Raw genomic sequence first — 11,450 nt, 5'->3', positions numbered from 1 at the left:
CTGAGATGCACATGTTGGAGAGCCCTTTCTGGCTGTCATGCCTTAGACTCGTCAACAGACACAGCCTGCACTGGCTTAATTAAACCTGAGCCGCCCCATGCGGAGCCTCCTCGCTGCCAGCTCGGCTACTGCAGGTGAGGCTTAGCCCTGCACACGGTCAGAGGCTGCTGAATTGCTTCTCCGTGCAAACCTGAACTGGCATAAGGAAACAAACCCATTCCCTTCTGGACCCGGTATTGGTGCCTCCCTTCCAGGCAGGAGCTTCTCGCCTGCCTCCCGAGGGCTCTTGTGGCCACATGTTTTAGAGCTTTGCCCTCTGAGGATACGAAGGGAGATGGAAGATTTGTGCCAGTCAGATGATAAATGATTTGTTCTGCTACAGATTCTGCGGATCTGCTTCCTCCATGCTCTTTTTGTGGACACCTAGAGATCAGAAAGGAGTATCTCTGCACATGCGTTGCTCATCTGGGGTCCCTTGACAAGGGAGAGAAGTTGCTTTAGGATGCAAGTCTGTTTCTTCTTGGATTATTGGGGGAGTCTAGATGAGTAACTCAGTCACAGATGTCTAAAGCTGGGCAAGATGAATTCCCACCTCCGTGTCTGGAGCTCGTGGTAGGGGAGATGCTGCCTGTGCAGTTTGTACTGCAAGGGCTGAGCTCTGGTGACTCAAGGTTTGTATTTTGGGACGCTCATGCCGAGGGCAGGGACAGTGGTTTTGTTGGGATTTTGCCCCTCCCCATCTGCTGATTCTCATCCCTCTTCCCTTTTGACTTGTGCTGGTCAGGTAGATTTAGGAGGGGCTATTTCCCCCATGCTTCCCCAAAACCGGGTCCAGCTGTAGACTGGTAACATCAAGCCATGATTTGGGTGCAGGGCACACCCACTGGCTGCAGAGCTCCTGCCACGAGCAGCTGGGCTTCCCCTCATGTTTCCAGCACATTTGGCTTGCGTAGAGCTGGCTGGGGCAGCCGTGTGCCATTGGCCCTATCCCTTCTGCTCTGCTCGGAGCAGGGAGGCCGTTCCCCAGCTTTGGGCCCCAATCTCTGGCTACAAACAGGCGTTTCTAGCGTTGGTCCTCTCTGGGGGAGCTGAGCCTCATCAGGGCATCCAGAAGCCTCTTGTGCCGTGCAATGCGACGGTCGGGGCTACCAGATGGTGCCCGTGGGTGCAGGGGGCACTGGTGAGGCTGGGAAGCATCATTGTTCCCTTGCCGTTGTCTCCTTTCGTCCTGTAGATAGTTCTCCACCTCAAGCACTCTTCCCTTTGTTGGCCTCGGTTGATCCTCTCTAATACTGATGCAGACACCTCTTGCCAGAGTCCTGCCAGCCCCCTGGCTTTATTTTAAGGCCATATTAATTAAAAGCAAATGGGTGGAATTTCTCTTGACATCCAAATTAATAGCAAATGAGATAATTATGAGCTGTGTCATTGGGGTGATGGAGCAGCTCGTACAGGGTTCAGCCCAAAAGAAGGCGGCGGATCGGCCGCGCACACATGGATCTCTCCTTTCTGGAGGCAGGAGCTGCGTCTGAGCAGAGCCGCGGCCGTGCCCCCCGAGAGGCGACTGGGGAGGGCAGGAGGGCGGGTGGCAGGCGGGGGAATGTGTGAGCACTCGGGCAGAGCGAAGACCTGATTTCTCCGTGGCACCTGCTCTTCTAGACCCAGGGCCAAGCGTCTCTGCCCGCGTGGAGGGGAGCTGGCAGACGGGGCTGTGAGCCTCGGCGGACGGAGGTCAAGCCTTGCCCAGGCAGGTCGGCCCAAGCAGCAGGCAGCTGTCCCCGGCTCGGGACCGCGGGCTGCCCCGCACGGGGCATCAGAAGGGGCGGGGGGATGCCAGAAGGCGTCCACTCCATCTCCTGGGCTACTGGCTGGGCTTATTGGGGGCCAAAGAGCCCAGACTGCTAAGCAGGCATGGCAGTGAGCCTCCTCCCACAGAGCCCAGGCTCAAGGAGGAGGATGGGGTGGCAAAAGAGAAGGTGAAGTGGGGCTGGCTGCTCTCCTGGGGGTGCAGCTGCCCGGGGCCCTGTGCATGCCAGCTTCCTTCCGCGAGGACACGCTCGGAGCGCATCTGTCCCCATTCTGGAGGCCTGATCAGCTTTAAAAACACAAAATAAAGGCCATAAAATCAACCTGTAATTAATTCTTGGTCTAGTTCCCAACTCGAGGGCTTGATGCAGAATGTTTCCTTAGGAACGTGCTTTTTCTTGCTTTTCTTGGACTCGCTGCTTGGCTTGTTGTACCTCTGCCTGCGAACCCCACGCTGTTCACACGCCACTGCTGGCGCTTATGGAGCTAGCACATCGTTTGGGGTTTTTTTCTTTTTCTTAATGTTATATTTATTGAGCACTCCTGAGAACCTTGCGCACGGGAAGCCCCTGGTGAACGCAGGGACTCCTGCCTCGCGCCCCGCCTGATGTAGGTGGTGGCTCTGCCGCGGGGATGAGCATCTCCCGGCTGATGTTCTGGCTGGAGCCGCTGCTCCTGTGTGGAAACAGCTCCCATTTGTGTGCTGATGAGGAGGATGTGATTAACCGGGCCAGTGGCACGTCTGGAGGGAGGGCTGCGTGCCTGCGATGACAGGCGCTGGAAGGAGATGAAAGGGAAGAGAGGTGGTGCTGCAGGCCGGCTCTGCTCCTGTGTCATCGCTTGAAAGAGAAATGTCCATCTTCTTCATGAAGAGCATCGTTGCCCGCTAATAAAATATCAAACGAATTCTTAAAAGAGTGTTTAGGATCTGAAAGCCTGTGATAAATCTGGTAGCTTTGTAACTTGCTCAAAACTATGGTGGGTAGCAACGTGATTAAAGCTCTCTGATTAACACACAAACCTTGTTTGTAATGAGTAGGATTGGGAGGGTTTGGGAAATCCAGCTGGCATATAACAAGGTTTCTCCAACAAATTACTCGGATATCAATTAGTTTGCTAGGTAAATGTCACCTGCTCTCTCTTGGTTTGCAGTCAGCTGGTCCCCGATGACTTTGATGTGGTTATGGCTTGTGACTGACACCACTGCGGCCGCTACAGCCTCGGGGGCAGGCAGTGGGGCAGGGCGGTGCGGGCAGCGGCCAGGCCCTACCCCACCCGTGGGGCAGCATCAGGACCAACAAAATCCCAGTCCCTCGAGGGTAACACCACAGCCTCTGCGGGTGCTCCTGCCTGGGGGTGGGCGCCGGGGGTGGAAGCCCTGCGGTCAGGCTGGTCTGCGAAGCTGTCGCTGCGGCTGGCCGGAGCCTCCTCGCTCCTTCTGACTGAAGGCGGATAAATTCCATTTTGCTGAAAATAGCCTCCCGCTGCCGTGCCGCTTGCTCTTCTCCTCCTCCTCCTTCCCCGGGATCTGCCAACCTGCTCTTGCACCGTGCGGCTGCAGTGCCTGGAGCAAGGGAAGCAGCCGAGGAGGCAAAAGCTGCTCCCTAAATCAGTGGGTAAAGGAGGGCAGAGCCGCCGCGGGAGCGCGTGGGGGACGGTGCCCCTGTTTCGCCCTCAGGAAGGGCCCTGGATGTCGGGTGTGCGCCGGGCGCTGTGCGGTGGACTGGGCTAAGGGAGGGTCGAGGCTGCAGCATCAGGGCTGAGGATTTGCAGCCGGGGTGGCCCAGCACAGTGGAGCGGGGCTGCGGGCACATCTGGCCCAGAGAGCTCTCCTGCGGCTGGAGAGAGCCCGGAGACGAGCTGGGCAGCCCCGCCGTGCCCCGCGGTCCCTGGGGGTCTGGCGGCTCGGCACCCCTGGGATGAGCCGTGAGGTCCTGGGGCTGGGTGCGAGCAGGCGTGCTGTGCTGGGGCGGCGGGTGCCGGGGGCTCGTCTCCCGGCACTGGATGCTTCCACAGAGCTCGCCAATATTAACGGCACTGACATATGGGTGATCTGGGGAGGGAGAAGAAAGGAGCAGAAAGCGTTGCCCACAGTGAAGCACAACCCGTCCCAAATCTAACACCGGTGCAAGAAGCCAGCCCTGTCTCTGGGTGTAGGACGGCGCGGGGAGCTGGAGAGGGGCCGGTGTGAGCTGGCGCTGGGCACGGTTGCTCTGGGCTCTGCCGGGGAGCCGGCGCCCCGCTCCCCTCCCGTGACGGAATAAATCGGCCCAGCTGTGCCCCCGGGGGGGTACGGGGCTGAGAGGCCGGGTGGGCAGGAGGGTGTGTGGCTGTCGGGGGGGGGGTAGGCTGCCGGTCCCAGCTTTCATAAGCATTGAGCCAGCGGCGTGACGGGGCCCTGCGTCCCTCCTCTACCCTCCCTGGCAGGAGGGGACTTGTGGGGTGGTCCAGGCCTTTGCACCCCTCCTTCGCTCTCTGCCAGCCGGGCCGGGGGCGGCCGCTGGCGTGGGGCTGCCCTGCGGCACCTCTGACTTGCGTGAAGGGCCTCGCCAGGATGATAAACGTTACAATCTGCTGCGCGCTATCGCTGACCTCATTTCCAGCATCACGGTGGGTCTTGTCATCTGTTGCTTGCAGCCTGGGTGCAGATGGGCTGACAGGGAGCTAAGTGTGGGAGAGGGTTCCTGGGGACCCCCAGACTGTGCTGCCCCGGCACCCCAGCCCCGGGTGGCACGGGAACCCACAGCACCCGGGGCTGGGGGTACCGGGGCAGCACAGGGTGGGCTGTGGTCCTGCTGCAGCCCATCCTTCCACGGGACAAGCCTCCTGTGCCCGAGCTGGGGCCAACAAGATACTCAGGGTCCAGCTCAGCTTCACTCCTTGCAGATTTCTGCTAAGCAGAAAACAAATGCTAATTACACAGCATAATTAGTGAGATGCCGCATCTATTTTTAATCAGCCTTGGAAGATATATTCTTCCTTCCGCTCTGTGCTCACTGGCAGCCTCTCCCGTGGCGGAGCGGTGCTTAGTCGGGGACCCTCCGGTGGGAAGTCGGTCGCTCTTCCCCTCCACGCCCCTGGGATGGGGCTGGGGTCCCTCCTGGGATCCCCAGCCAGAGGAGCATCCCCCACCAAACTCCTTGGTGGAGTCTGAGGCTCTGCCTGAGATCCCAGCCCCTCCGTAATCCATCAGGGATGGATGGAAAGGATGGAGGAAATCGGGTCAGCTCTGTCAAGGTGGCATTCAGCAGCAGCTGGGAGAATTGCAGGAGGAGGAGCCCAGGAAAAGGTTGCAAAAATATTCTGAGGAGGCGAGATGGGGGGGCCAGCCCCGCTTTCCCAGCAGCTCCCGGCCCGCGGTGGCGGTGGGACGGGGCCTCCCTGCTGCTGGGGGGTGCCCGCTGTCAGCCCTGGCTGGGGAAGGGTCGCTTCGGAGAGCTGCAGGGTGCAAAAAGCAAACTTTGCTCTGAAGTATTCAGCAGAGAGATGCAAAGTGCCATTTAAAGTGGATACCTGCATCTGCTGCAGCTGCAGGGGGTTCCCAGTCCTGCAGGTTGTGGCCCCAGTGGGGTTGTGACACACGTGGCCACAGGCGATGTGTAAGGGGGGGCTGTTTGTGGGACCGCCTGGGGAAAGCTGGCAGCAGGAGAGGCAGCAGCTTTAAAAGATCCAGAATTATCAGGATTCTTCCAAAACTGCTTTAAAACAAAGCCTTGGGGCGGGCTGCAGCAGGGCGGGCAGGGAGCTGCTGCTGCGAAGCATCGATGCTTGCGCCGGGCGTGGGGGCTGCCTGCAGCTCAGCCCTCCGCAGAGACCCCTTCCTCCTGCGCCGAGCGTGCCAGTACCATGGGTTAGGGACGAGGAGACGTTCTTGTCTGCAGCCAACAGGACTGAAGGGTAAATACATCATTGGACTAACTGCAGGGCCGCACGGACGCAGTGGCTGGGCGGTGAAGCTGGATCTCTCTGGGACCCCGGGGTGGGTGTGCACGGGGTTTGGACAGTCCACGCGGGAGGGGAATGGGGCAGGTTACCTGGTGGGAGCCGTTTCCCTGCGGTGCCACCGGCAGCTGAGCAGGTCCGCAGCGTGTGCTGCCGCAGGAGCTGTCGGGCCGGCCCCGGTGCACTCGAGAGCCCAGGAGCCGAGCAGGAGCCAGGAAGGCCGGCAGCGCCCGGGCGGTGCTGGGGGAAGGTGATACCTCCTTGGTGTGGACGCAGCTCGGCCACCTTTCCTCCTGCGCCTCTCGGCTCCCCCAGCCCGCGGTGAGCCGGCCGCCAGCACTCGGGGTATCCCCGCAGCCCGAGCTGCTGGCGATGGTCTGTTTGGGGAGTGGTGCCGGCGTGTCCCCGTTTCAATCAGCCCGTGCAAACAGCCCTCCCCGCTCCGTCCTCACCCATCCCGCCTCCACCGGCCATGCGCTCGGGGCCGGGGCCGCCGGTGTCACGGCTGCCTCCCCTCTGCTGCTCAAAACGATTTCCCTCCCGAGCGGCACCGCGTGCTGCCGCTAACCCATCACCGTGGGACAGCAGCGCTGCCCTTTCCCCGTATTTACCCACCAGGCATCTCCCCAGCTCCGCCAGCTGGGCTGTGGCGCAGGGACAGCCTGGCCGAGGGGGCTCTGGTTTAAGGGGGTGCTGGCGCAGTGGGAGCGGGGGAGATGCGCAGGGCTGGAGGGCTGGTGGGGCTTGCCGGGGGGCTGTGCCTCGGAGCCGGCCGATGCGTCCCGTAGAAGTGCTCCGGGCTGATGTGCCCCGAGCTGCCGTTGGTGGTGGCTGCAGGGGTGCCGCGGGATCTCTGCGGGGCTTTCTGTCCCTCGCCAAGGCTCCCCAGCACCTCACGGGCTTGAATAAATCCTGCAGCCAGCAAGAGCCTAATTAAATGGCAGAATCTGGGTTAGCAAAGGGAGCTTTTTCCATTGACTCACCTGCTGCAAGCCCCCACTGGACCCCCAGGGCCTGGGGAGCAGAGTGAGCTCCCGCCCCTCTTCTCCCTTGCCTCTGCTGACCCACTTCCCTGCGAGGAGGCTGCAAAGGGGCTGGTGCTCGTCAGACACCCACCGCGCCACGCTGCGCCGCGCCGTGCTGCGCCGCTGCTGCTGCTGCTCTTAATTTAACCGTGGCTGAGCGTGAAACGGGGCCTGCTCTCCCAGTGCCACTGGGCCGAAGGGGTGTCCGTGGGGACGGGCTGCTGTCCCGCTGGGGCAGGCGTCGACCCCGGGGTGTTCGGTGCGAGATCCCCTGTGGGCCGTGCCGGATGTGGCTATGGCAGCGCAGAGATCGGCAGCAGCTCGCAGCCTGACTGCTGGGAGACCACGGGGAGGTTTTGCAGCCTGGCTGAGGTCCGAGCTGCCGTGGCTGCGCCAGGAGCTGTAGCTGGCTTGCTTGGACATCTCAGAGCCGTTGTCTTGGGGGAGATTTTTCATGTTACAGATTCGTTACTTCTGCTGTGGGAACAGTCTCTGTGAGGCCCTGGAAAAAGATGTCTGGCCAGAGGCTTGTCGTGCTGTGCTAAAGAGATTTCGCGTTCCTCCAGCCCCGCGGCGCAGGAAGGATGGGCTGGGGCTGCGCTCGGCGCCTGCCCACGAGCTCCAGCCAGAGCACCTCTGCTCCATCCAGCAGGGCCCTGGCCGCGTTTCCCGGGGGCAGGAAGGGCTCGAGGAAGCCCCTTCCTGGGCTGTGCCTGGAGCAGAAGCCCGGGCAGGACCGCAGCCCTGCTGCGGAGGTGTGAGGAGACGGCGCTCTGCCAGCGAAGGCTCCTGAGCGGCATTTGAGGGACACTCTGTCACTGCCATGACTCACGCCTGTGACCGGAACGGTCTGTCGGCCTTGACTTTGTGCCCGGGGTCGTGTCCAGCTGCCTGCAGTCACCCAGCCGGTCCCTGCGCTCCCGCGGCAGTGGCAGGGCTCGGCCGTGGCACCCGCAGCCCTGGGTGCCCTGCGGCTCCGGGGCTCTGCTCCTCCTGCTCTGTTGCTGCAAGGGGGAGACTGACGCTTTCCCTCCCCACGTCAGGAAATCCTCCTCGCCCTGCCTGGTGCCATGAAGCGCGGTGTCTGGCTGCCTGCCTCCCCACGCTCTTCCTCTTCTCACGCCTTGCTGTGCAGCCCATGAGATGCTTGCTCGGAGCCGCATCCCTGGGGGAGCCCGGGCCGGCGATCGGCAGCCCCCGCCGCAGCGGGGAGCCTCCGCGAGCAGCCGCAGTGCTGCTCGGTGCGGGCTTTGCTCCTCGGCCCCACGTTTGCTGCTCGGAGTGTTTCTGTGCAGGCTGGAGCTGCTGCCTGAGCCCCCAGCATGCAGGGCTCCCTGGCCTGGGGAAGGATGGTGGCCGCGCTCCAAACGCCATCCAGGAGCTGTGCTGGGGAGGATGCTTCAGTCCGTACATCCCCCCATCTCCTCCAATTTTTGTGAAATGCAGACAAAGAGTGTTTTCTGCAGGCATGTGCCAACGTTTCCATCGCTGCCCGGACACAGCCCTGCTCAGGCTCAGAGCTGAGCCCCCCGCGCTGGCCCGGGGGGCTCTGCCCGCCGCACACCGGCTCCCTGCTCTGTGTCTCATGCATATTTAATCCGGATCTCATGGAGCCATGCGTTCCCGGCACGCCGGCACAGGCCAGGCGTACGGCATGACACGCTCACTACTAATTAATCTAACTGCGTGTTATTAAGTGCCTAGCACGCCTTTGGCACTGCATAATAATGATGGTCTGGGATGTTTCTGGACCCAGAGCTGCAGACAGCGGCGGCTGCTCCCCTCGGGGGGGGCTGTGTGGTGTGTGTGCCCCCGGGTCCTCCCACGCAGTCCTCTACAATGCAGCCAATTCAAATTTGTGTCTAGCCCGTCACCTCCCCTCACCTCCCGAAAGCCCTTGGTGGAGCTGACCCGTGCCCGCGGAGTGGGGAGGAAAGGATGGGGCAAAGCGCCCGCATGCGAGAGTGGCTCCTCTTCTGTGCGAGGCACCAGCGAGAAGTCGGATCAGCGCTGTAAATCCCAGCTGCATCCTGCCCTTAAGAACTCTCCCTCGCCTCTGTCAATATTTCTGAGCCATCTCCTGAGTCGTGGGGCCTGTCCTCATGCAGCCCAAGATCTCCATCTGCTCCGCTGCTCTAAAAGCCGCCTGGATTTACTGCACTCGGCGCTGATGCGGGTAACGCTCTCCCTCATCCCCGCGCTTGCCGGGGACGCTGGGCTGGCTGTCACCGGCATCACCGAGGCAGAGGCTGGCGCCTGGTGCCACGGAACAGCTTTCAGCCCGGAGCAGCCGTTTCTGGTTGCGGGGCGAGGTGTCAGGATTGATGCGTCTTAGTGACGGGCCTGTGCTGCTCATCTCCCCCCGCAGGACCCTCCCTCCCTGCCCGCCGCCGGAGCTGGCGTCGCTGCAGCCGGGTCGCACGCCCGGAGCCGCTGCTGCGTGCTGGGCTGCCCCGGTGGGGACGGGCAGGGACGGGCAGCGACGGCCCCAGAGCCGCTCAGCCCCTCTTCCTCGCTGCCTGAAGCAGCGGTGTGCGTGAGGGCAGGCACGGGGGGGGCCAACACCCGCAGGTTTTTGTGGGGCTGAGAGGCAGATCGTTCCCTCGCAGCCTTGGGGAGCCCGGGAGGTGGGGAGCCGGGAGGCTTGCTGCCCCTCTCTCGATGCAGAAGTCTCGGCTCCTCCAGCGCCAGCCCCCTCCGCCATCACCCACGTGCCGCCTGGCTCTCGCCCGCAGCCTCCGGCCCGCTCTGCGCCTGCTGTGCCGCTGCCGCCCGCCTCGGGGAGCGAGACAGCCCCGCTTTAATCACAGCAATGTTTTCCAGCTACCAGCAGAAAAAAAACCCCAAACAAAAAACCCAGGCCGGTTAGTGCAGGTTTTTTGTTGCAGTTTAAATGGTAGTGCAGCACGAGGCTCCGCTGCGGGTATCGTTCCCCTCTCCTGCGGTGGCGGGTGGCACGGTGGTTTCGTCTCGGCAGCCGGCATGGCGGAGCGTAGCCGGCGGGATGGCTGTCCCCACGGGAGGGCCTGCTGGGGGCCGGGGCAGGGCTGGGGGGGGCCGGTGGCGGCTGAGCACAACACCGGAGCTGCCACCCGCTCCCCGGGTAAGAACAGCGTTCCCCTCGCGAGGGTGTAGGCCGATCCCGGCGGCACGAAACCAAACAGCCCGTCCTTGGCGCAGCTGGTTTGGAGGAGCCGGGGGGAAGGGGTGGTATCTGCGTCCCGGGGAGGGCTGAGCTCTGCTCCGAGCGCTGGGGAGGAGAAGGGGTGCGCGCGCCGGGGGGTCTGCGGCTGGAGCGCTGCAGTATTGGTGCTTTTCTAAGGCTGTCAGGGTGAGGGGTCTAAAGCACTTCTAGGCCTGGGCCGGGAGAGGGAAACCCTGGGTTGCTCCATCCTCTCCAACACCCCTTCTGTGCAGCCCCAGGAGCAAACCCCCAAGGAAAAGGGGCCTTACTAGGGTGGCAGGCGCTGGGTGAAGGAGAGGGCCCCGGGTGGCTGTTCTCTGGCAGCTGGAGGTGCGGGAGGTGGCGGGTGACGGTCAGGGATGCCGTTAGCAGAGGTTGCAGTTGGCCGTAGATGTTGCTTCGGAAGACGCGGCACAAGCGCCTGCAGGACCCTCGCCACGGCCCTCACCAGCCCCCGGAGCCGAGACTCGCTGGTCGCAAGCGCGGCAGCAGCGAGGGCTCTGCTCAGTTATGCCAGCTGCGTCCCTCCGGGCCGTGTCACCGCGTCCTTGCTCCTACGGAGGAAGGGGAGTGCCGGTGGCACCGAGGGCTGCGTGGTGCCCGAGGCAGCGGTACTGGACTGGACCCGTACAGCTCCCATTCCCAGCTGCAATGGGATGGGGGGAGATACAGGTGTGCGTGCATGGGGGAATTTTTTCTGGCTGGTAATAAAGACCAAATAATGTTTTTCCTACTTTTTTCTTTGGTGCTAAAAGTGATTTATCTGGCAAGCCTGTTCTGCAGCAGATGTGTAACAAGTGGGAGTTTGCAGCAATTATTTGGGAACAGCATAAGCCGCCCCACGAGGTGCAGCCCTGCGCACGCCGCTCTCCGCTGCCAAGCGCCCGTGGCACACGGATGGCCTGTAGCCATGCCACCCGCCGAGCCCGGTGCCCCGGCGTAACCCCCGCGCTCAGATTCGCCCGCTGGAGCGATGCCTTCCAGGAGCGGCGTCCGGAGCCCAGCCTGGCTCCCCGAGGGACGCGCGAAAGGCCCCACGCGCAGCCCCTGCCTGCAGGGAGGGAGCAGGAGCTGCACGGTCCTGCCTGCGCCAGGAGCGTTTGCCGCAGAGAGCTGACGGGCATCGGGCACCGTGGGCTGCGGGTGTCACTGTCCCCGCCATCGCCAGCCTGGCAGAGGCGGCTGGAGGGAGCTGAGCTTCCAGCCTGCGTCTTGGGGGAAAAAAAAAAATCCATTTGTATGATGGTGTTGCATAAACCAGGGAGCGACGGGGTCTAATGCTGCAGGAGAAGGAGAGAGCCTGGCGGGTACGGCCGAGGCTCAGGGGTGCCTGAGCAGGCTCCGAGGGGAACGGGGCAGAAATTCCTGCTTTAGGCAGGCAAAAACCTTCCTGTGGAGAAAGACCGGCTCCCGGGCACTGGCTGCTCCGGGAACTGACACATTTAAGAGAACCCAGTGTCTTTCTTCACTCTTTATTGTGTAAAAATAAAGTC

The sequence above is a fragment of the Phaethon aethereus genome (assembly GCF_964289735.1).
Source record: "Phaethon aethereus genome assembly, chromosome: 18".
NCBI lineage: Eukaryota > Metazoa > Chordata > Aves > Phaethontiformes > Phaethontidae > Phaethon > Phaethon aethereus.
Note: the sequence above shows the minus strand (reverse complement) of the source record.